Genomic DNA, 13,104 nt, shown 5'->3' with positions numbered 1-13,104 from the left:
TTATCCATCAGGGTGACCCCAATAAAAGGGGAGAAAAGTCCTAATCTAGACACTGTCGATCTGAGTCATCAGAGGGTTACATCTTACATTTTCTTTCCAAACACCCACTCAAAGAAAGTGTCCTGTTCGTGTGAAAATGTCACATGTGAAGAGTCACGTGTGAAGCTTGCTTTCCTGAGACTTCTCGGAGCCCAGAGCAGGACTAAATGTCCTCAGGAGGCCAGTCGTCACTGTTTGGCTGGCTGCAGAAAGTCCCGTCCATGCTAAATTATGCGCCTGCCTTACCAAAGCTTCCAGTCCTACGGGAGTGGCCTTCAGGTTCTCAGAACCAGGGATCCTGATGTCTGACAACATTCTTGTTTGATCTAAAATTTGGCTGAGGTCCAAACCCCACTTTTGAGTTCAGTTCCTGAGAGGAACTTGTTCTTCATGCACAAAGCTCCAGTTTTGTAATAGGCTTAGTTATTAGAAAACGTTGGGAAACTCTAGCAATCTCTGAGAGTTCCCGGCCAGACAGTTTTATAACCTATGCAATCTTCCCAGATTGGCATGGACCCAACCCTGTCTTCAACGTCTCTCAGCACCAGAGACCTCTGTGTGGACAGCATTGCAGACAGCGAGATCACTGAGGCACTTAGATAAGAAGAAAGTACAGCACAATTCCACAATTTTGGCAGGGCAGGTAGAATAGGAAGAGCAGCAAAACCAGCAACTCGGTGCTGGGGTTCAAATGTCAATGGGTTTTGGAAGCTTTCTTCCAGTGGGTGGTGGTGGGAAGTGGTGAAACCCTGGAAAGGTGTAGCCTTGGGGAGGTGATTAGAAATCTCATTAGGGATACTGCCTTTGGAAGAAATCAGTGTAGTTATTTTGGGACCTTGGTTAGTTCTCAAAAGAGAGTTGTTTTGAAAGGGCAAAACTGGCTCTTTATTTAAGAAGTCACCCAGCCTCTCTATTTTTTTATAGCTGCTCAACATGGACTAATACATGTGTTTTTTCCTGCTTTGTGCTGAATGTATAGAACTGTCATGACACTATGCCTAAGAAACTACTTTTATTTTGCTCTGATCCTAAAGTTTTTATATCAGGTAAATTCATTGTGTTTGAAAGCTAAAAAGAAACAAATTTCCCACTTCACCACATCTTAAGACACACTGCACATTCTTGGTTGTAGGATAAACAAGACAATGCTGTCTGAAAAAATACCATTAGTGTTTCTTTCTCTGTTTTCCTCACAAAATGGACCACATGGGGGAGTGTCTAGAAATAAGATTTAAATTCAAGGATTAGGTTAAAATGTAGTGAAGGTATTACTCAGGAAGGGGAAGCACACATATGACAGTTATAAAACCAACAAGAAAATTTGAAGAAGAAAAGCAAAGAGGAGGAAATGAAGGGGATGTTGAGAATGTGTCAAGGTACTAGGCTGTGCACACACATCTGCAGACAAGGAAACCCCGAGGGTAGATCCAGGAATCTGTACTCTCCAGAGGATTCTGAGGCAGACTACAGTTTGAGAAGCACTGAATTAATGCATCCTGCAACATTCACTTCAACTTCTTTAAAGCCGGGGCACTGCATTTTCTGGTTTTTGTGCATGTCTAAAATGTTCCAGGGTTCCTAAGGATGGATGAGTGATCAGCTGAGCTCTTCATAGCGTAGCCACCGTGATCATCAGGAAGAAAGCCACTGGAACTGGCCCTCCCCAGTGAACCCAATCCATTCCAGTGGTAGCTTGGCCTGCACACATCTGTTTCTGCACACTGTCCTGGATACAGGTGTGAGAAGCCAGTTGCCATTTGTGCCAAAGGTGGGGAGTCCTTTGGGCCTCTTCCTTGGCAGGAAGCAGATTACTCATGAAAGCCCTAGGTAGTTCCCAAACCTCTGACCCAGAGACAGCACAGGAGCTGTTATTTCCTGTCAGCTTTCTTCTTGTTCTATTGTAAAAACAGGATCACTTGCAGGGAAATGCCTGGAGCCACTGTGGAGCCAGCCTGGCCATGCCATGATTGTATGGAGGCGGAAGATCTTATCTGTGGGTCTTGAGAAAGTGCCAGGTGCAGGCTACGGGTGTGGTTCAAACTCACCCATCCCGGCATCCCTCAGTCGCTTTCTACAGAAATTTATAAAATTTTCACATTGGAAACAGACACTCATATGCTATTTTTAACAAGAGCTTTAATGAGATACCACTCACATACTACAGAATTTTCTTTTTAAAGTGTGCAAGTCAATGCATTTTAGTATATTCAGAGTTCTGCATTCTAATTCAGAACATTTCTATCATCCCAACAAGAAACCACATACTCAGTAGCAGTCACTCTCCCTTCTCCCTCCTCCTAGCCTGGGCAATCCTGAGACTACTCTAATTCTACAGATTTGCTCATTACAAACTTTCCATGTAAATGGAATTACACAACGTGTGACCTTTTTTGACTGGCTTCTTTCACTCAGCGTAACGGTTCACGGTTCGATCCTGTTCTATGTATTCATTGCACAAGTGGATAAATAACATTCCCTTGTGTGATGATACCCCATAGTGTTTGTCCATAACACGCACTGGAGTGGTTTCTTTTTTTCTATGTTACAAATTCGTTTGCTGTGTATACTGGTATACAGGTTTTTGTGTTGTTAATTACACTGGGTATCTAACTAGGAGCAGAATTGCTGCGTCATATTATGATTCTAGAGCTGAACATTTTGAAGAACCACCAAATTGTTTCTTTAAAGGCTGTACCATTTTACATGCCTGCCAGCAATGAATTGCCACTCATCCCGGCTCACCTTGCACTTCACTGTGCCCCACTGACATCCTCACCAATGTGTGGCATCTCCTCTCTTTATTTTAGCTCTCCTGAAGGGCGTAAGAAGACATCTCATTATGTTTCGATTTGATTCCCTAGTGACTAACAATGTTGAATATCTTTTCATGTAGTTATTGACCATAGGATATCTTTTCTTTGAAGAAAGATCTGTTCAAATCCTTAGCCTACTTTTTACTTAGATGTTCTTTTTACTATTCATTTAAGACATCAGCATACACTAGATATATGAGTCCCTTATTAGATTTACAGTCTGCAAGTATTTTATTCCAATAATTCCATGGGTTATTGTTTGCTTTTAAGAATGTGCTGTAAAGCAGGAAAGGTTTAAATTTTAACAGAGTGCAATTTATCTTTCGCTCTTTTGCGACTTACACTCTTGGGGTAAAATGTAAGAAATCATTGCCTAGCCGAGGTCACAAAGACTTAAACCAATGTCTCCATCCCCAAGTTCCATACTCACATATTAGGCATACGATTCCTTCCAAGCTAATTCCCATGCATGGCATGAGGTAGGGATGCAGTTCTGTCTTCACATGCAAACAGCAGATCCCCTGGGCACCATTTGCTTAGGGCCTTATTCTTTCCTCCTTGCATTGTCTTGACACTTTTCTCAAAATCAGCTGGTCATTAATCCTATTGCCAAGTGATTTTTATGTTTATACCAAAAAGGATGCCATGGTAGATACTGTTACTTCATGGTAAACTGAAATTGCAAGGTGTGAATTGGATATTCACAATATCTTGCATTTCTGTCTGGGTTTATAATCAGTCTCTCACCTTCTGAAACAGGAAACTAGTATTTTTGTAGGGATTGTGATAATCTATAGATTCGTTTGGGGACTATCAGTATCTATTTTTGAAGTCATCTGATCCATGAACATGGAATGCTTTTCAATTTATTTAGGTCAGCCTGAATTCTTTTATATTTGTAGGGTATAATTTTTGTAATTCTTTTTTTCTGTATATCTTTTCAAAGTCCATATTAATTTTACAAAATATCGAGTTTTATTGTAGCATTTTCATACCTGCATATAACAAATTTTGACCTAATTCACCCCCCATTCCCTTCCTTCTACACACTTCCTCCATCATCTTCCTCTTGTCTTACAGTCTCCCTCCTACCTTCATGCCATCCCTTTCTTTTCATATTCCACATGTTAGAGAAAACATGCAATACTGTACTTCCCTTTCTGAGGCTGGCCTATGTTGCTTAACATTATTATCTCTTGTTCCATCCATTTTCTTGCAAATTTATTCCCCTTTATGGCTGAATAATATTGAATTGCAAATGTACACCACATTTTATTCTTCCACTTACTCGTTTATGAGCATGTAGCTTAATTCCACATCTTAAGAATTGTGAATCATGCAGCAATAAACACAAGTATACAAGTATAGTGTGCTGACTCTTAATAGTTTTACAATGCTTTTTTCAAGATTATTGCTAAGTATTTTATTTTTTCTACACTCTTGTAAATGAAACTGGTTCCTTAATTTCATTTTTATGTACAACATACAATTTATTTTTTTATTTTGCTCTTGAGTCTTTCAGCCTTTCCAAACATGTTTATAAAGTCTAATATTTTTTTCCTGGTTGTCTTACAACTTCCCATATACAAGATCATCAGAGACCACTGATAGTTTCCTTCTTTCTTTTTGATTTTGCTGCTTCTTATATCTTTTTCTGGCCTGTAGTGGATTAACTAATGGTCAGTTTGGAACACCCAGCTGAACTGAATTAGCCTGGTGAGGGCATGGAAGACCCACGTGAGGATTACTGCCAACAGTATAAAGAGGGAAGAATGTGGGCTGTTGATTTTCTAATGGAATATTGGTATTTGTCCTTTATTCCATGAATGTGTTGATTTGAGGATATTAAAACAACCTTGTATTTTTAAAATAAATCCCACTTGGTCATAGTTTATATTCCTTTTATATGATGGTCTATTTGGCTTCCTAGTATCTTGCTGAGGCTTTTTGCATCTGTATTCATAAGGGATGTTGGTCTTTATGTTACTTTTCTTGTATCTTTGGATTTGGTAGCAAAGCAAAAATGGCGTCATAAGAAGTATGCCTTCTGCTGCTTTTTGGGAGGGTTTTGAGAAGGATTAGTGTCAGTTTCTTAAAGGCATGGAAGAATTCACCAGTGAAGCCATATGGACCTGGCTTTAATTCATGGGAAATATTTTATTAGTAATTAAATGTATTTCTTATACTGATATTCAAGTTGTCTGTTTCTAGTGTTATACTCCTAGGAATATGTACATTTAATCTGGACAATTTAATCTTTTGCCATAAAATTTTCATAGTTTTCCTTTGTAAGTCATTTTTGTAATGTCCTTATTAAAGTCCAATTGCTGGGTTTTGGGGGGAGTTTCTAATTTTTTGGAGTTCTTTATATATTCTAGATATTCGTCCCCTGAGGAATAGCTGGCAAATTTTTTCCCATTCTGCAGATTTTCTTTCACCCTGTTGGTTGTTTCTTTTGCTGAGAGAAAGGTTTTTAATTTGATGTGATCCCCTTTATTGATTCCTTGTCCTATTTTCTGTACATAAACAACTTTAATTCTATGAATTTTTCTTTTCCTAATTTCCATTTTATCTATTTTTAATTAATCCTCACATATTTTCTTCTTCTTTTTGATACTTCTTTGTATAGTTTCTTAGGTTGGAAGAATAAGTAAATTGAAATCTTTTTTAATGTAATCATTGATATATTTAAATTTCCTTCTGTATCCGGTGTAGCTTTAGTTGTACACTGCCGGCCTTCTATATTATGTTTTTGTTCTCTTTCCTCTCTCAGTATTTAATAATTTCTTGTATATGTTTTCTTTCACTCGTTTAGTGTTTCAGAGTATGTGGTTTAATTCCCACACGTTTATGATTTTCTTGAATTTTCTTCTCTCACTGATTTCTAATTTTATCTGATTGTGGTCAGAGGACACAATTTAGATGATTTGTTCCTTTTAAATGTGTTGATTTCTTTTATGACCTAATGTGTGCTCTGTCCTAGAAAATGTTCCATGTGCAGTTGAAAACAGAATGGACTTTGCTCTCTGTTGGTGGAGTGTTCTGCACATGTCTAACATAACAATGCAAAATTCACAATGTCTGTAACGTAGTAAAAAGTGCAAAGTTTACAAAGAATCAGTAAAATAAAACCCATAAAAGAGGAAGTCACTCGATAAAAACTGATCCAGGAACAACACAGTTTATGTAATTAATAATACTATGCTGTGAAGAAGGAGGCCACATGCTAGTCAACCAGGATAAGACACAAAGAACATGGACTTGGAGTTGTAGGACAGATGGCAACTGACTGAGCTACTTGTGAATCATTGGACCTTGGCAAGTCCTTCTGCCTGCTGGGTCCTCCATCTTGTTATTGTTAGAGAGGGACATGGTTGATGTCAGTTTTAGGGGGTTCCAAAAAGGGTCCATAACCCCTACATGGAAAGATGCTTTTTACTAAGACAGCTTTGTTTTTGTCTCTTCTCTTCTCCTTTCCGCTCCTCTCTTCTCCTCTCCTCCCCTCCTCTCCCCTCCCCTCCCCTCCTCTTCTCTTCTCTTGAGGTTAGTGATTTGCTAGCCATGAAGTATGGCTTTCCCAAAGAGTACACCACTTTCCCCTACCATAGAGAGGCAAGAGGATGTCATGTTTAGTTTATTTAAGAGTCAATATTTTATCCAGTTGCCATCTCCTCTGCTCAGAGTCTAAACAATTTTACTGAGGCTCTGGGGAAAATGGAGCAAAGATGACAAAGGCCTTGGAAGGGACACATCCCAAACTTATGAGAAAGCCACCAGCAAGCACTTCCCCTTTTAACCATCATGGCAGAGGATGGTTTAGCCTGTGTCAGTGTCAGGAGGTGGAGGATGGAAGGCAGTGAAGGAACTCAGCTGAGACTGACCTTCTTTCTAATCCACTCAGTGAGTTCCATGGACCACCCCGCTTCCATCCCAACTTTTGTGAGAGTCAGCATCTTGCGTAATGGAATGTTTTTGGTATCCAAGTGAGTTTGTTTCTTTGCTACCCTCCCCAGTAGAGTGTAAGCCACATGTTTATTATGTCCACGATCTTGTACCCATGGCTTCTATACCAGTGCACTGAACACTCATGAAAAATCTGTGGAAGAAATAAATGCAGACTCCCTTGCTCTTTGGCCCCAGACCTGCTGCACCAGGAAAGGGGTCTCGGAAATCTGCCACTCTCTAAGTTTTCACAGTGGTTGATCCTTACGTACATTTAAGATTGAGAATCACCCAGCCTAGTGCTGGATCAAACAAGAACATTTAGAATAAACAAGGGCAGGGAAAAGCACCACTGCATTCCAGGCACAATGAAAAAGGGTTTTTTTTTTATACCCACAGCCCCAGGAATTGTACACAAACAGACGAATCAGCTAGTTTGACTTGCTGGAGCTCAGAGCCAGCAGGAGGATCTCCTTATATACATCCAGTCAGGCCCAGCAGTTCATCCTCCAGCAGCACCACAATTGCTGGGCACATCCTAGGCTGGATTGCAAGCTCTCCTCTTGCCTAAACACATGAAGCCATGGTGCATGTGTGTATGTGGGTGTGCACATGTATATGTGTGTGTGTGTGTGTGTGTGTGTGTGTGTGTGTGTGTTTGTGTGTATGTGTGTGTGTGTGTGTGTGTGTGTGTGTGTGTGTGTGCTCCTGGCTCCAGGATTCCACTGTGGGAAGGAAAGGCTGCAGAGGAACTACTAACCCAGGGAGGCAGACAGCAGGGAAAGCAGAGGTGGGGGTCACACAGACAAGGACACAAACCCAACCTCTTATCTGACTCTTTGCAGCAGGAATGAACATTTTAGATAGCATAGAATGAGAGGCAGAAAAACGAGAAATAAAAGAAAAATACAAGAAGCTATTTTTATAACCCTCAAGAGAGGAAGAATTTTTCAGCATGACAAACTCAGAGGATGTAAAGGAAAATAATTTCATCATTTAAACTACATGAAGGGAAAAAACTTCCGTATAGGAGAGACAGCTTGGAAAAAATGAAATCTGACAAAAGATAAAAATTAGGGGCCAGGCGTGGTGGCACACGCCTATAATCCCAGCACTAGGGAGGCTGAGGCAGGAGGATCACTGTGAGTTCGAGACCAGCCTGGGCTACACAGTGAGTTCCAGGTCAGTCTCAACTACATAGTGAGACCCTGTCTCAAAAAACCAAAAAAAAAAAAAAAAAAAAATTAGGGAAAATATTTTTAACACACATTACCCACAAAAGGTTGTGCTAATAATAAATCAACAATTTCCACAAATCCAAAGAAAGCCCAGCAACGGTTATGAATAAGACATCCACATAAGAAGAAGAAAAATTCCAGTAACTATGAAAAATATGTTCAAAATTACTAAAAATCCAAGCAATACAAATTTAGAGTATAGAGAAAATACCATGATTTGGTAAATGCTAGAAGAGTTCTAATATCTAAGTAAGTGAAATATAAAAGAACCAGGCACAGAGATTGTAAGCGTAAATTGTTAAAATCTTTTGCAGGATAACAGATCAATATGGAGCAAAACTCATAACTTACACTCCATTTGAGCCAAGAATATTATTTTGAGTTAATTCTAAACAGATAATTACACAAATAAGCAGTGCTTTATGTATAGTATGATGGAGATTTTTTAAAATAATATTCATAATTTTGAAAAATAGGGACCGACTGAAATGCCCATTGTGGACGGTGCTGGGTCCAGTGGCACCCACAGGGCTGGGCCCAGGCAGCTGCTGGTGCAGGAGAGGATGCCCATGACTGACTCAAACCAGGGGGCCTCACAACGCCTGCGGGGCTCATCCAGGCAGCAGCCTTGCTCTCCTCCCGTGCAGCTACCACCCGTTCCGTGAACTCCAGCTACAGGGCTTCACAAGCATCTTTACAGTTGAAGTAAGTTTGAGTCCCTTTCTGATTCTCTCAGCCAAAAGCCACTGGATAGGCCCATTAGTAAGGAACTACTATTTGAATTATGACTCACCATGTAATAAGACACTGTTCAGGCAACTTGCAAAAGCACAGTTAGTTCTACCTTTCGTGTCATGCATAGACTGCCAGCAGGGATTGTTACCAAAGAAAATTTTTGGGATATCACCCACTTAGTTGAAGGAGTAAACTGAGCTACAGTAAGAGATATAGATTAGAATCATGGGAAAGAAGAGAGACTTTGTTTACACAGTTTTGATTGAGGCGAGTTTTAAAAATAACTATGCATTATTCTATATACATCCATACATATTTCAGCTTTAGGACACTGAAGTCACATTGGTAACATTTTTAAAAATCATGGTATAATAAATATTAATGTCATAATCTTCAAATATCCTGAGTTTTCTTTTTGTTGTCTTTTGAAGAACATTTGAGGTTTGTTTGCTTGGCTTTGTTTCTTTACATAACATTGACACAATCAAGGACCACAGAAGGCAAACAAACCCCTGGGCCCTGTTACTGATCAAAATTATGATTTGTGTTTTCTTCTGAGATTGCCAGGAATGTAAGTTGCTTGGCTAAAAAGCAGGAACTCCTCCCTTGGCCTTACATATACCCATGGGTAATTAAAAGTAGAATAAATCTTGACTTTGGTTTTGTATCTTTCTCCTTTGTTACCTTAAAACTGGGGAGCAAATCCCCTCTCAGCTCTACATATAGACATGTTAATCATTCTGAGAGTGTGTGCCTAAATGTTGGCAAAACAAGGTTGGTTTACACAACCTATCTCATTCCCTATCAGGACTGAGGGAATAAAGATAAGAGATTTACAGGGAATTCAAGTACCAGTGAGCACCCAGAAGACTCCAATGATTGGTAATTGCCCTAAAGTTACAATCACCTTGGATTGCAAATTAGTCACAAGGCTGAGACTGGTCCAAACAAAAACAACCATCTAGTGGAGACCAAATTGCCCTCTCAACCTATAAGGACTTCTGGAGCCATCTTGCAAAACCAAATGAGATAATAATGAAAGAGACTCTCTAGCTCATTCCAACAAAACCATATAACCTGGTCTCCTTCTTTTGTAAATGGGCCAGTCCGTTCCTCTTCATCAGAGCTTTAGCTCTTCAAGTTGAAATCCTGTTCCTATTTTCTCTTACTTTCCAATGCTGCCTAATAAATCTGTCCATGCCTCACAGAGGCACCCTAAAATCTTTTTCTGTGATAAGAGTCACAAACCTACTCAGGGCAAGCTGATGTCCCCATCTCCTCTTTAGAGGAAACTCCTTAGGCCCTGTCCTATAACAAGATCAATTTGCATAACCTTATGTTAATTTAACTTTAGTTCTTTTTGTCAGTTTTTTGTCTATCTGAAAGCGAATGTGTCTTAACCTCTAAAATTAATAAAAATAAGTATGAGCTACCTCTTAGATACACACCTTCCACAAGCCACTTGCACCTTTCACGTCTGAGAGTCCTGCCTATAAAACAAAGGCCATGGTGTGTCTTCAAGAGTGCCAGGAGTAAACATGAGGTGCTCAGAGACCCCCACATATGGCGTGCCACAAAATCATTCATTAGTGGTAGTTTTTGTTGTCATTCAATTTTCATAAAATAAAGAGAGCCCCGCTGAAACTTCTTTTTGTTTGGAGGCCCATTGAACCTTACTCTGGTATTAAAGACATCTGTTCAAATATTCTGTACAGCAAGAGCTGCCAGTCTAGCTCTGGGCCATCCAACCCTGGAAATGGCAAAGTCACAAGTATTAGCACAGGGAATCGGGAAGGGGCCATTAGCAAACTTTAGATCCATTTACCCAACCAGCAGAAAGAGGCCTTGGAAATATCCACCTCAGTTCTGGTTTTTTCACATGATTAGTCACAGCAAATGCCTCGGAATTTCTCTTAAATGTGATGTCACATTCTCTTGTGTGATGGTTATACTTAACTGCATCAACTTGATTGGTTTGAGGCTGCCCTAGAGATTGGTAGAGCACTCTTTTGGGTGTGCCAGGGTGGGGCGCGGAAATGTGGCCTTGGGTACTATATCTGATCTCTCTCCCCTTCCTCTCTCTGGCACTGCTCCCCTGCTCTGCTTCCCAGCCACCATCAACTAAGCAGCTTAGCCCCATCACTCCCTTTTGCCATGATGTTCTTGCTTTGAAGCCAGCTGACCATGGACTGAATCATCTGAAACCATGAACCAATTAAAGATCTCTCTTCTTTTAAGTCAAGGCTGTTGGGTATTGTGTCCTAATGATGGAAAAGGGGATCAATATACCTTTTCAACATGAAAAGATTCAATCAATGAAGAACTATCGATGGTGAAATCTTGGGCCATGTACTGTGATCAATCTCCATTGGTGGAGAAGACAGCATCAGGGTGGTGAGATTACAGGATCCCAGGGGGCCAGCAGATCTGGCTCTGGGCCCTGCTTCTGGCTGTTTTCCATTCCCACTCATGGCTCTGTTTTAATTTGTTTGCAATAGTAAATGTTATAAGTAGACACATTCTTACATTCTTAAGGAGCCTTCAGTAAGGTTTTAAATTATCAATTATGGTCTATCAGTAATTCTTCTAAAGGAAATGTTGAACAGGGCTGGGCCTTGAAACTCTCCAACTCCAGAGAGTTATAAATCTGAGTGAGTACAGCCATTCCTCAATATTCATGGAGGATTCATGCCTGCACCACCAACCCCAAATCCGTCAGATGTTCAAGTCCCTTATGGATGATGATGCAGCATTTGCATATAACCTGCACACATCTGACTATATCCTTTCAATTGTCTCTAGATGACTTTCCCACAAATCATTGTTACACTGCTTTCTTTAAGGAATAGTGACAAAGATAGTCCATGCATGTTCAGTTCAGAGGCAATGTTTTCGAGTATTTTCAAACAGCGGTTGGTTGAATTCATGGATGTGGAACTCATGGATAAAAAGAAACAACTGAATACATAATTTGAGAATTTTAACTCTATATGTTATAAGTGTGCCTGCAACTTAGAAAAGACATAAAATTCCTTGCAGATGTTTCACTTAAGGAGGCCATGTCCCACTGTGTTCGTTCAAAATTTCACTAAACACGAAAGAAACAAAGTTGGTAACTCACGTGCTTGATATATTGGGGCACTTGACAAATATTTTGTGGAATGACAGGACGGTCCTTTGCTCTGGGATCTAACACAGATAACATGCTACTGCTGGGTCCAGACTCCTCTCAGTCCCCAGGACTCCTGAGATGGGGACAGACTGAGGGAAGGGGAACAGAAGAGGAGGGTGGAGCACATGGTCAACCTGCACCCAGCTGGGCCACCAGCAACCATGGGTGACTGGAGGTTCAGCAAAGCCCTCCTGTCATAGCTGCCCCAGAACCACATGCTCCACTGAGTCAGGCTGCCTACTCAGTGTCCCCATACATACAGCTCAGCCAGCATTGTGCTTTGGTTCCTGCCAAGCTCCTTCTCATTTGCCCCTGCATCCTCTTAGCCAAACCCTATCAACTCTTTAAAGTCAGTCTCTCAGCTCATTTCTCTGAGAAGCAATTGAGCCACCCTCAAGAGCTGCTCCTCCCTCCCTTCCTCCCCTGTGCCCATCATCCCTCCATCTCCGTCCTCAGGCAGTGGATGACACTCCCTGAATTGCTACCCTTACAGAGGGAAGGCTCAGGGGTGCACCAAGAAGACCATATGGTCCCCAGGTTGATTTTGAAAGTTCAGATCTTTAAAAACTTGACTTTTAAATCTGTCAGTTGAGAGAAGACAATTTGGCTTTTACGTTTGTTTTGATTTGAGATAATTCTGGAACAAGTCTTATATAGCAAAAGTTAAACACCTAGAAGTATAAAGCAAACTAGAGTTTCTGCCCCAGGAAAGAGCATGTCTGAAGCAGCAGTCTATAGCTATTTTATTTGTGTGTGTGTGTGTGTGTGTGTGTGTGTGTGTGTGTGTGTGTATTGTACAGCTACTCCCTATAAAAGAAGAATGAGGCTGCGGCTGGAGCTGCAGAGGAAGGGGCAGGGGCCAAGATAGGGAGGAACCTGTATCCCTAACCAGGCTGATGCCAAGGAGGCTGCACACCTCCCATGGCAGTCCCTCCTCCACAATGGCACCTGTGCACAGGTAGAGGGGGAGGGTGCCTCAGGGACATGGACTGAGGGCAGCCCTAGAGTTCAAGTGACCTGGCAAGCTTCAGAGAGTTCTGCTGGGTCACCTCTAGAGTCACATGGCAGGGTACAGTGAAGGCTACAGCATGTGCCCAGGGTCAGGTCGACAGCTGTCATCAGGAAACTCCCTGTGTGGCCAGCACTCAGAGAGGAAAAGAGCCTG

The sequence above is a fragment of the Fukomys damarensis genome, unplaced genomic scaffold (genome assembly GCF_012274545.1).
Source record: "Fukomys damarensis isolate Sample0158 unplaced genomic scaffold, DMR_v1.0_HiC HiC_scaffold_9, whole genome shotgun sequence".
Lineage (NCBI taxonomy): Eukaryota > Metazoa > Chordata > Mammalia > Rodentia > Bathyergidae > Fukomys > Fukomys damarensis.
The sequence above is the reverse complement of the archived record's forward strand: the minus strand, read 5'-3'. Positions refer to the sequence as shown.